We start from the raw sequence: 12,742 nt of genomic DNA on the forward strand, positions 1-12,742 counted from the left end.
GCTTTGACACTAAAGTGCAGTACTTAAATATGTAGATTGTGTGCAGTCCCCTTACCCCTTCCACAGTAGTGAATGAGTTTTGGTAAACTCCTAGGGATAGTGTTGCTTTTCTAGAATCACACTGTGAGTTGCATTTGGGAACCACTGTGAGAGAAACATTTGGTAACATCACGTATTTGCTGACAGATAACTATTTTAAAACCTGTCATGTTATCAAGTTTTAGTAGCATTAGAAGCCAGTCTTTGCTTATGCATTGATAAAATGAGTCAGGCATTTACAGTATAGTTCAGTACTGAAATATGTAGATTGTGTGCAGTCCCCTTACCCCTTCCCCAGTAGTGAATGAGTTTTGGTAAACTCTTAGTGATAGTGTTGCTTGTCTAGAATCACACTGTGAGTCTGTGTGCATTTGGGAACCACTGTGAGAGAAGCATTTGGTAACATCGTGTATTTGCTGACAGATAACTGTTTTAAAACCTGTCATGTTGTCAAGTTTTAGTAGCATTAGAAGCCAGTCTTTGCTTATGCATTGATAAAACGAGTCAGGCTTTGACACTAAAGTGCAGTACTTTAATATGTAGATTGTATGCAGTACCCTTACCCCTTCCAGACTAGTGAATGAGTTTTGGTAAACTCCTAGGATAGTGTTGCTTGTCTAAAATCACAGTGTGAGTCTGTGTGCATCTGGATAAGGATTGTGAGAGAAGCATTTCGTAACATTGTGTATTTGCTGACAGATAAATGTTTTAAAACCTGTCTTGTGTCAAGTTTTAGCAGCATTAGAAGCCAGTCTTTGCTTTTGCTTTGATTAAAAGAGTCAGGCTTTGACACTAAAGTGCAGTCCTGAAATATGTAGATTGTGTGCAGTCCCCTTACCCCTTGCACAGTAGTGAATGAGTTTTGGTAAACTCCTAGGGATAGTGTTGCTTGTCTAGAATCACACTGTGAGTCTGTGTGCATTTGGGAACCACTGTGAGAGAAGCATTTGGGTACTTCATATCTTTGAATACGCATAACTGCTTAAAAACTTTCCTGTTCTCAAGTTTTGGTAGAATTAGAAGGCAGTCATTGCTTATGTATTCACCCAGGAACTGTCCTTGCAATACTGTAAACATTCAGTTAATATTCAAGTAGTAACGTAGTGAGGCAGGCCTTAGCACATGCATTTATTCAAATGCTTATCCACTATGCATGCAGTCCTCTAACCATCTATACAGTTCTCTTTCACACCTTTAATTCCACAGTCAGTATCCATAAACTTCCAGCAAACACCCTGTCACTCCCCATGTACTCCTCTAGTGACCCATTCCGCACCATGTACTAATCCATTCACTGCGCCAAAACACAAAAACTTATAAATTCACCCAGGCACTCTGTTTGCAGTACTCTAATCATTCAGACAGTATCCAAGTACTCATGCAACGAGCCAGGCCTTACAACATGGACTGCTTCAAACCCCTATCCAGTATGCATACAGGCCTATAGTCACCTACACACTTGTCTTTCACTTCTTTAATTAACTAGTCAGTATCTATATACTTCAGTAAACGTCCTGTCACTCATCTTCCACTCATCCAGTGACTGATCCAGTACCATGTACTAATCTCTTCACTGCGCCAAAACTGAAAAACTTAAAAGTTTTACCCAGGCACTCTTTTAGCAGTAGTCTAATGATTCAGTCAGTTCCCAGGTACTCATGTAGTGAACCATGCATTACCATATAGACTACTTCAAATGTCTATGCAGTATGCATGCAGTCTTCTAACATACTATACACTTGTCTTTAACAGCTTCAATTCCCCAGTCAGTATCCATGTACTAAACACACTTATTTTAGTTCCAAAAGTGATAATTCACATGCAATAGTCACTTACAGTCAAAAATTTAAACATTAAAAAATTACCATTTCTGACCATCTGGAGAAAGTTCAACAGGTCACGGGTCATCGTTTTTCATCAGAAAATGGATTTTTTCGACTTTATAAAAATTGATTCAAAATGTCATTTGGATTGTGCCTCATGTTGAATAACTACTTTTTAAAGCCTCAATGTGACCAAAATTGCCATTTTTACAGACTTTTTCTCCTTCTCAGAAGCTTCTATTTCGACCAATTTCAGGCATTAAAATGACTCTAAACACACTTATTTTAGTTCCAAAAGTGATAATTCCCATGCAATAGTCATTTACAGTCAAAAAATAAAACATTAAAAAATTACCATTTCTGACCATCTGGAGAAATTTCGACAGGTCAACGGGTCATCGTTTTTCATCAGAAAATTGATTTTTTGGACTTTAGAAAAATTGATTCAAAATGTCATTTGGATTGTGCCTCATGTTGAATAACTACTTTTTAAAGCCTCAATGTGACCAAAATTGCCATTTTTACAGACTTTTTCTCCTACTAGAAGCTTCTATTTCGACCAATTTCAGGTATTAAAATGACTCTAAATACACTTATTTTAGTTCCAAAAGTGATAATTCACATGCAATAGTCATTTACAGTCAAAAAATTAAACATTAAAAAATCACCATTTCTGACCATCTGGAGAAAGTTCAACAGGTCACGGGTCATCGTTTTTTCATCAGAAAATTGATTTTTTCGACTTTATAAAAATTGATTCAAAATGTCATTTGGATTGTGCCTCATGTTGAATAACTACTTTTTAAAGCCTCAATGTGACCAAAATTGCCATTTTTACAGACTTTTTCTCCTTCTCAGAAGCTTCTATTATGACTAATTTAAGGCATTAAAATAACTCTAAACACACTTATTTTAGTTCCAAGATAATTCACAAGTGATAATTCACATGCAATAGTCATTTACAGTCAAAAAATTAAACATTAAAAAATCACCAACCACTCATGTTGCATAACTTCATTTTAAATCCTCGATGTGACCAAAATTGCCATTTTTACAGACTTTTTCTCCTACTGGAAGCTTCTATTTCGACCAATTTCAGGCATTAGAAGCTTCTATTTCGACCAATTTCAGGTATTAAAATGACTCTAAATACACTTATTTTAGTTCCAAAAGTGATAATTCACATGCAATAGTCATTTACAGTCAAAAAATTAAACATTAAAAAATCACCATTTCTGACCATCTGGAGAAAGTTCAACAGGTCACGGGTCATCGTTTTTTCATCAGAAAATTGATTTTTTCGACTTTATAAAAATTGATTCAAAATGTCATTTGGATTGTGCCTCATGTTGAATAACTACTTTTTAAAGCCTCAATGTGACCAAAATTGCCATTTTTACAGACTTTTTCTCCTTCTCAGAAGCTTCTATTATGACTAATTTAAGGCATTAAAATAACTCTAAACACACTTATTTTAGTTCCAAGAGTGATAATTCACATGCAATAGTCATTTACAGTCAAAAAATTAAATATTAAAAAATTACCATTTCTGACCAACTGGAGAAAGTTCAACAGGTCACGGGTCATCGTTTTTCATCAGAAAATTGATTTTTGGACTTTAGACAAATTGATTCAAAATGTCATTTGAATTGTGCCTCATGTTGCATAACTTCATTTTAAATCCTCGATGTGACCAAAATTGCCATTTTTACAGACTTTTTCTCCTACTGGAAGCTTCTATTTCGACCAATTTCAGGCATTAAACCACTCTAAACACACTTATTTTAGTTCCAAAAGTGATCATTCACATGCGATAGTCATTTACAGTCAAAAAATTAAACATTAAAAAATTACCATTTCTGACCATCTGGAGAAAGTTCGACAGGTCATGGATCATCGTTTTTCATCAGAAAATTAGATTTTTTGGACTGTAGAGAAATTGATTCAAAATGTCATTTGGATAGTGCCTCATGTTGAATAACTTCTTTTTAAAGCCTCAATGAGACCAAAATTACCAATTTTACAGACTTTTTCTCCTACTAGAAGCTTCTATTTCGACAAATTTCAGGCATTAAAATGACTCTAAACACACTTATTTTAGTTCCAAAAGTGATAATTCACATGCAATAGTCATTTACAGTCAAAAAATTAAACATTACAAAATTACCATTTCTGACCATCTGGAGAAAGTTCGACAGGTCACGGATCATCGTTTTTCATCAGAAAATTTGATTTTTTGGTCTCTAGAAAAATTGATTCAAAATATCATTTGAATTGTGTCTCATGTTGAATAACTACTTTTTAAAGCCTCGATGTGACCAAAATTGCCATTTTTACAGACTTTTCCTCCTACTAGAAGTTTCTATTTCGACCAATTTCAGGCATTAAAATGACTCTAAACACACTTATTTTAGTACCAAAAGTGCTAATTCACATGCAATAGTCATTTACAGTCAAAAAATTAAACATTGAAAAATTACCATTTCTGACCATCTGGAGAAAGTTCGACAGGTCACGAGTCATCGTTTTTAATCAGAAAATGGATTTTTGGGACTTTAGAAAAATTGATTCAAAATATCATTTGGATTGTGCCTCATGTTGAATAACTACTTTTTAAAGCCTCGATGTGACCAAAATTGCCATTTTTACAGACTTTTTCTCCTACTAGAAGCTTCTATTTCGACCAATTTCAGGTATTAAAATGACTCTAAATACACTTATTTTAGTTCCAAAAGTGATAATTCACATGCAATATTCATTTACAGTCAAAAAATTAAACATTAAAAAATCACCATTTCAGACTATCTGGAGAAAGTTCAACAGGTCACGGGTCATCGTTTTTCATCAGAAAATGGTTTTTTTCGACTTTATAAAAATTGATTCAAAATGTCATTTGGATTGTGCCTCATGTTGAATAACTACTTTTTAAAGCCTCAATGTGACCAAAATTGCCATTTTTACAGACTTTTTCTCCTTCTCAGAAGCTTCTATTTCGACCAATTTCAGGCATTAAAATGACTCTAAACACACTTATTTTAGTTCCAAAAGTGATAATTCCCATGCAATAGTCATTTACAGTCAAAAAATAAAACATTAAAAAATTACCATTTCTGACCATCTGGAGAAATTTCGACAGGTCAACGGGTCATCGTTTTTCATCAGAAAATTGATTTTTTGGACTTTAGAAAAATTGATTCAAAATGTCATTTGGATTGTGCCTCATATTGAATAACTACTTTTTAAAGCCTCAATGTGACCAAAATTGCCATTTTTACACACTTTTTCACCTACTAGAAGCTTCTATTTCGACCAATTTCAGGTATTAAAATGACTCTAAATACACTTATTTTAGTTCCAAAAGTGATAATTCACATGCAATAGTCATTTACAGTCAAAAAATTAAACATTAAAAAATCACCATTTCTGACCAACTGGAGAAAGTTCAACAGGTCACGGGTCATCGTTTTTCATCAGAAAATTGATTTTTGGACTTTAGAAAAATTGATTCAAAATGTCATTTGAATTGTGCCTCATGTTGCATAACTTCATTTTAAATCCTCGATGTGACCAAAATTGCCATTTTTACAGACTTTTTCTCCTACTGGAAGCTTCTATTTCGACCAATTTCAGGCATTAAACCACTCTAAACACACTTATTTTAGTTCCAAAAGTGATCATTCACATGCGATAGTCATTTACAGTCAAAAAATTAAACATTAAAAAATTACCATTTCTGACCATCTGGAGAAAGTTCGACAGGTCATGGATCATCGTTTTTCATCAGAAAATTAGATTTTTTGGACTGTAGAGAAATTGATTCAAAATGTCATTTGGATAGTGCCTCATGTTGAATAACTTCTTTTTAAAGCCTCAATGAGACCAAAACTACCAATTTTACAGACTTTTTCTCCTACTAGAAGCTTCTATTTCGACAAATTTCAGGCATTAAAATGACTCTAAACACACTTATTTTAGTTCCAAAAGTGATAATTCACATGCAATAGTCAAAAAATTAAACATTACAAAATTACCATTTCTGACCATCTGGAGAAAGTTCGACAGGTCACGGATCATCGTTTTTCATCAGAAAATTTGATTTTTTGGTCTCTAGAAAAATTGATTCAAAATATCATTTGAATTGTGCCTCATGTTGAATAACTACTTTTTAAAGCCTCGATGTGACCAAAATTGCCATTTTTACAGACTTTTCCTCCTACTAGAAGTTTCTATTTCGACCAATTTCAGGCATTAAAATGACTCTAAACACACTTATTTTAGTACCAAAAGTGATAATTCACATGCAATAGTCATTTACAGTCAAAAAATTAAACATTAAAAAATTACCATTTCTGACCATCAGGAGAAAGTTCAACAGGTCACGGGTCATCGTTTTTAATCAGAAAATGGATTTTTGGGACTTTAGAAAAATTGATTCAAAATATCATTTGGATTGTGCCTCATGTTGAATAACTACTTTTTAAAGCCTCGATGTGACCAAAATTGCCATTTTTACAGACTTTTTCTCCTACTAGAAGCTTCTATTTCGACCAATTTCAGGTATTAAAATGACTCTAAATACACTTATTTTAGTTCCAAAAGTGATAATTCACATGCAATAGTCATTTACAGTCAAAAAATTAAACATTAAAAAATCACCATTTCTGACCATCTGGAGAAAGTTCAACAGGTCACGGGTCATCGTTTTTCATCAGAAAATTGATTTTTTCGACTTTATAAAAATTGATTCAAAATGTCATTTGGATTGTGCCTCATGTTGAATAACTACTTTTTAAAGCCTCAATGTGACCAAAATTGCCATTTTTACAGACTTTTTCTCCTTCTCAGAAGCTTCTATTATGACTAATTTCAGGCATTAAAATAACTCTAAACACACTTATTTTAGTTCCAAGAGTGATAATTCACATGCAATAGTCATTTACAGTCAAAAAATTCAACATTAAAAAATTACCATTTCTGACCAACTGGAGAAAGTTCAACAGGTCACGGGTCATCGTTTTTCATCAGAAAATTGATTTTTGGACTTTAGAAAAATTGATTAAAAATGTCATTTGGATTGTTCCTCATGTTGAATAACTACTTTTTAAAGCCTCAATATGACCAAAATTGCCATTTTTACACACTTTTTCTCCTACTAGAAGCTTCTATTTCGACCAATTTCAGGCATTAAAATGACTCTAAACACACTTCTTTTAGTTCCAAAAGTGATAATTCATATGCAATAGTCATTTACAGTCGAAAAAATCAAACATTAAAAAATTATCATTTCTGACCATCTGGAGAAAGTTCAACAGGTCACGGGTCATCGTTTTTCATCAGAAAATGGATTTTTTCGACTTTATAAAAATTGATTCAAAATGTCATTTGGATTGTGCCTCATGTTGAATAACTACTTTTTAAAGCCTCAATGTGACCAAAATTGCCATTTTTACAGACTTTTTCTCCTTCTCAGAAGCTTCTATTTCGACCAATTTCAGGCATTAAAATGACTCTAAACACACTTATTTTAGTTCCAAAAGTGATAATTCCCATGCAATAGTCATTTACAGTCAAAAAATAAAACATAAAAAAATTACCATTTCTGACCATCTGGAGAAATTTCGACAGGTCAACGGGTCATCGTTTTTCATCAGAAAATTGATTTTTTGGACTTTAGAAAAATTGATTCAAAATGTCATTTGGATTGTGCCTCATGTTGAATAACTACTTTTTAAAGCCTCAATGTGACCAAAATTGCCATTTTTACAGACTTTTTCTCCTACTAGAAGCTTCTATTTCGACCAATTTCAGGTATTAAAATGACTCTAAATACACTTATTTTAGTTCCAAAAGTGATAATTCACATGCAATAGTCATTTACAGTCAAAAAATTAAACATTAAAAAATCACCATTTCTGACCATCTGGAGAAAGTTCAACAGGTCACGGGTCATCGTTTTTCATCAGAAAATTGATTTTTTCGACTTTATAAAAATTGATTTAAAATGTCATTTGGATTGTGCCTCATGTTGAATAACTACTTTTTAAAGCCTCAATGTGACCAAAATTGCCATTTTTACAGACTTTTTCTCCTTCTCAGAAGCTTCTATTATGACTAATTTCAGGCATTAAAATAACTCTAAACACACTTATTTTAGTTCCAAGAGTGATAATTCACATGCAATAGTCATTTAAAGTCAAAAAATTAAACATTAAAAAATCACCATTTCTGACCATCTGGAGAAAGTTCAACAGGTCACGGGTCATCGTTTTTCATCAGAAAATTGATTTTTTCGACTTTATAAAAATTGATTCAAAATGTCATTTGGATTGTGCCTCATGTTGAATAACTACTTTTTAAAGCCTCAATGTGACCAAAATTGCCATTTTTACAGACTTTTTCTCCTTCTCAGAAGCTTCTATTATGACTAATTTCAGGCATTAAAATAACTCTAAACACACTTATTTTAGTTCCAAGAGTGACAATTCACATGCAATAGTCATTTACAGTCAAAAAATTAAACATTAAAAAATTACCATTTCTGACCAACTGGAGAAAGTTCGACAGGTCATGGATCATCGTTTTTCATCAGAAAATTAGATTTTTTGGACTGTAGAGAAATTGATTCAAAATGTCATTTGGATAGTGCCTCATGTTGAATAACTTCTTTTTAAAGCCTCAATGAGACCAAAATTACCAATTTTACAGACTTTTTCTCCTACTAGAAGCTTCTATTTCGACAAATTTCAGGCATTAAAATGACTCTAAACACACTTATTTTAGTTCCAAAAGTGATAATTCACATGCAATAGTCATTTACAGTAAAAAAATTAAACATTACAAAATTACCATTTCTGACCATCTGGAGAAAGTTCGACAGGTCACGGATCATCGTTTTTCATCAGAAAATTTGATTTTTTGGTCTCTAGAAAAATTGATTCAAAATATCATTTGAATTGTGCCTCATGTTGAATAACTACTTTTTAAAGCCTCGATGTGACCAAAATTGCCATTTTTACAGACTTTTTCTCCTACTAGAAGCTTCTATTTCGACAAATTTCAGGAATTAAAATGACTCTACACACACTTATTTTAGTTCCAAAAGTGATAATTCACATGCAATAGTCATTTACAGTCAAAAAATTAAACATTGAAAAATTACCATTTCTGACCATCTGGAGAAAGTTCGACAGGTCACGAGTCATCGTTTTTAATCAGAAAATGGATTTTTGGGACTTTAGAAAAATTGATTCAAAATATCATTTGGATTGTGCCTCATGTTGAATAACTACTTTTTAAAGCCTCGATGTGACCAAAATTGCCATTTTTACAGACTTTTTCTCCTACTAGAAGCTTCTATTTCGACCAATTTCAGGTATTAAAATGACTCTAAATACACTTATTTTAGTTCCAAAAGTGATAATCACATGCAATAGTCATTTACAGTAAAAAAATTAAACATTAAAAAAATCACCATTTCTGACCATCTGGAGAAAGTTCAACAGGTCACGGGTCATCGTTTTTCATCAGAAAATGGATTTTTTCGACTTTATAAAAATTGATTCAAAATGTCATTTGGATTGTGCCTCATGTTGAATAACTTCATTTTAAATCCTCGATGTGACCAAAATTGCCATTTTTACAGACTTTTTCTCCTACTAGAAGCTTCTATTTCGACCAATTTCAGGTATTAAAATGACTCTAAATACACTTATTTTAGTTCCAAAAGTGATAATCACATGCAATAGTCATTTACAGTAAAAAAATTAAACATTAAAAAAATCACCATTTCTGAACATCTGGAGAAAGTTCAACAGGTCACGGGTCATCGTTTTTCATCAGAAAATTGATTTTTTGGACTTTAGAAAAATTGATTCAAAATGTCATTTGGATTGTGCCTCATGTTGAATAACTACTTTTTAAAGCCTCAATGTGACCAAAATTGCCATTTTTACAGACTTTTTCTCCTACTAGAAGCTTCTATGTCGACCAATTTCAGGTATTAAAATGACTCTAAATACACTTATTTTAGTTCCAAAAGTGATAATTCACATGCAATAGTCATTTACAGTCAAAAAATTAAACATTAAAAAATCACCATTTCTGACCATCTGGAGAAAGTTCAACAGGTCACGGGTCATCGTTTTTCATCAGAAAATTGATTTTTTCGACTTTATAAAAATTGATTCAAAATGTCTTTTGGATTGTGCCTCACGTTGAATAACTACTTTTTAAAGCCTCAATGTGACCAAAACTGCCATTTTTACAGACTTTTTCTCCTTCTCAGAAGCCTCTATTATGACTAATTTCAGGCATTAAAATAACTCTAAACACACTTATTTTAGTTCCAAGAGTGATAATTCACATGCCATAGTCATTTACAGTCAAAAAATTAAACATTAAAAAATTACCATTTCTGACCAACTGGAGAAAGTTCAACAGGTCACGGGTCATCGTTTTTCATCAGAAAATTGATTTTTGGACTTTAGAAAAATTGATTCAAAATGTCATTTGAATTGTGCCTCATGTTGCATAACTTCATTTTAAATCCTCGATGTGACCAAAATTGCCATTTTTACAGACTTTTTCTCCTACTGGAAGCTTCTATTTCGACCAATTTCAGGCATTAAACCACTCTAAACACACTTATTTTAGTTCCAAAAGTGATCATTCACATGCGATAGTCATTTACAGTCAAAAAATTAAACATTAAAAAATTACCATTTCTGACCATCTGGAGAAAGTTCGACAGGTCATGGATCATCGTTTTTCATCAGAAAATTAGATTTTTTGGACTGTAGAGAAATTGATTCAAAATGTCATTTGGATAGTGCCTCATGTTGAATAACTTCTTTTTAAAGCCTCAATGAGACCAAAATTACCAATTTTACAGACTTTTTCTCCTACTAGAAGCTTCTATTTCGTTAAATTTCAGGCATTAAAATGACTCTAAACACACTTATTTTAGTTCCAAAAGTGATAATTCACATGCAATAGTCATTTACAGTCAAAAAATTAAACATTACAAAATTGCCATTTCTGACCATCTGGAGAAAGTTCGACAGGTCACGGATCATCGTTTTTCATCAGAAAATTTGATTTTTTGGTCTCTAGAAAAATTGATTCAAAATATCATTTGAATTGTGCCTCATGTTGAATAACTACTTTTTAAAGCCTCGATGTGACCAAAATTGCCATTTTTACAGACTTTTCCTCCTACTAGAAGTTTCTATTTCGACCAATTTCAGGCATTAAAATGACTCTAAACACACTTATTTTAGTACCAAAAGTGATAATTCACATGCAATGGTCATTTACAGTCAAAAAATTAAACATTAAAAAATTACCATTTCTGACCATCAGAAGAAAGTTCAACAGGTCACGGGTCATCGTTTTTCATCAGAAATTAGATTTTTTGGTGTCTAGAAAAAATGATTCAAAATGTCATTTGAATTGTGCATCATGTTGAATAACTACTTTTTAAAGCCTCAATGTGACCAAAATTGCCATTTTTACAGACTTTTTCTCCTACTAGAAGCTTCTATTTCGACAAATTTCAGGAATTAAAATGACTCTACACACACTTATTTTAGTTCCAAAACTGATAATTCACATGCAATAGTCATTTACAGTCAAAAAATTAAACATTGAAAAATTACCATTTCTGACCATCTGGAGAAAGTTCGACAGGTCACGAGTCATCGTTTTTAATCAGAAAATGGATTTTTGGGACTTTAGAAAAATTGATTCAAAATATCATTTGGATTGTGCCTCATGTTGAATAACTACTTTTTAAAGCCTCGATGTGACCAAAATTGCCATTTTTACAGACTTTTTCTCCTACTAGAAGCTTCTATTTCGACCAATTTCAGGTATTAAAATGACTCTAAATACACTTATTGTAGTTCCAAAAGTGATAATTCACATGCAATAGTCATTTACAGTCAAAAAATTAAACATTAAAAAATCACCATTTCTGACCATCTGGAGAAAGTTCAACAGGTCACGGGTCATCGTTTTTCATCAGAAAATGGATTTTTTCGACTTTATAAAAATTGATTCAAAATGTCATTTGGATTGTGCCTCATGTTGAATAACTACTTTTTAAAGCCTCAATGTGACCAAAATTGCCATTTTTACAGACTTTTTCTCCTTCTCAGAAGCTTCTATTATGACTAATTTCAGGCATTAAAATAACTCTAAACACACTTATTTTAGTTCCAAGAGTGATAATTCACATGCAATAGTCATTTACAGTCAAAAAATTAAACATTAAAAAATTACCATTTCTGACCAACTGGAGAAAGTTCAACAGGTCACGGGTCATCGTTTTTCATCAGAAAATTGATTTTTGGACTTTAGAAAAATTGATTCAAAATGTCATTTGAATTGTGCCTCATGTTGCATAACTTCATTTTAAATCCTCGATGTGACCAAAATTGCCATTTTTACAGACTTTTTCTCCTACTGGAAGCTTCTATTTCGACCAATTTCAGGCATTAAACCACTCTAAACACACTTATTTTAGTTCCAAAAGTGATCATTCACATGCGATAGTCATTTACAGTCAAAAAATTAAACATTAAAAAATTACCATTTCTGACCATCTGGAGAAAGTTCGACAGGTCATGGATCATCGTTTTTCATCAGAAAATTAGATTTTTTGGACTGTAGAGAAATTGATTCAAAATGTCATTTGGATAGTGCCTCATGTTGAATAACTTCTTTTTAAAGCCTCAATGAGACCAAAATTACCAATTTTACAGACTTTTTCTCCTACTAGAAGCTTCTATTTCGTTAAATTTCAGGCATTAAAATGACTCTAAACACACTTATTTTAGTTCCAAAAGTGATAATTCACATGCAATAGTCATTTACAGTCA

This window comes from Triturus cristatus, chromosome 5_2, assembly GCF_964204655.1.
Source record: "Triturus cristatus chromosome 5_2, aTriCri1.1, whole genome shotgun sequence".
Taxonomy (NCBI): Eukaryota; Metazoa; Chordata; class Amphibia; order Caudata; family Salamandridae; genus Triturus; species Triturus cristatus.